The sequence below is a fragment of the Temnothorax curvispinosus genome, unplaced genomic scaffold (genome assembly GCF_003070985.1).
Source record: "Temnothorax curvispinosus isolate PA1 unplaced genomic scaffold, ASM307098v1 QBEX01010745.1, whole genome shotgun sequence".
NCBI lineage: Eukaryota > Metazoa > Arthropoda > Insecta > Hymenoptera > Formicidae > Temnothorax > Temnothorax curvispinosus.
In genome coordinates, this window is record NW_020220525.1 from 10,379 (window position 1) to 11,318 (window position 940).

Consider the following 940-nt stretch of genomic DNA (forward strand, 5'->3'; position numbering starts at 1 on the left):
TTAAGTACTTTATTTTTTAATATAATTTTAATGAGTAGGGGTGCTAGCTTATGTTAAGCCAGCATCCCCACTTTTAATTGCAATTTTCCATGAAACCGTTCGAGCACAAAAAACGTGAATAGAACACATAATTAGCACATAAAGAGCATTTAATTTCTACATATGTGTTATTCTGCTTTTTTTGCAGAGGGGGAGGGGTGCTAACTTAACAGACATAATATATTTTGATACATAGACTAAATCACTGAAGATGTTACAAATATTTCTAAAGTTGAATGAGAAATTCTTATTTTTCAGCAACTGTTTGGTAAAGATCCGGAAAGATTAATAATCTGTTTAAAAGGAAAGAATAAGAGTTTGGAAAAAAATAGTAAAAGAGTTATATTAAATTAGAGCACCTGTATCGCATCCTTTTCTAAAAAGGAGATGTGAAGTTTATTGTTGCCGCTTTTCCGCGATGCCGATTGGTTTTCTTGCTGCGCTTACTTCATTTGCAGCTGTCATTGTATATTTTGACAGTTGTGTATAATAGGGTTAATAGTGAAATGTTAAAGATAAATAGCGCGCGCGTAGCGCGCGTCTGTAGTGTCTAGTTGCCTAAAAAAGAGTTAGAAGGCACCTTAATTTCCCTTATCCGAAGGTTGACTTCAAAAATCCCTTCCTAGGATCCCTTCCTAGAATTAATACTTTCTGAGATAATTGGCAGAGATAATTTGCAGAAATAATTGGCACACGAAATAAATCTCATAATAAAACCTATATATGTATATGTATATGTATATATTTGTTCATATAAATAAAACTACTTTTTTATGGTAATTAGTGTAGTGCATTTTATTGAAAATAAATACATACTCCCTGAAATAAAAATAAAATATCAATAATAACTTTAAATAAACGTTAGAATTAATATTACGGTAATCTTAATATAATATTGTAA

At 30.5% G+C, this 940-nt stretch overlaps 1 long non-coding RNA gene across 2 annotated transcripts in view; it reads left to right on the forward strand.

Moving 5' to 3' along the window:
* The window catches only part of LOC112460717, a 2,900-nt gene extending 2,553 nt beyond the window's left edge, over positions 1-347 (forward strand). For both annotated transcript variants that reach the window (XR_003041473.1, XR_003041472.1), the window contains exon 4: positions 298-347. This is a non-coding gene — a long non-coding RNA (uncharacterized LOC112460717). The remainder of the gene's footprint in view (positions 1-297) is intronic.
* The last annotated feature ends 593 nt before the right edge of the window (positions 348-940 follow it).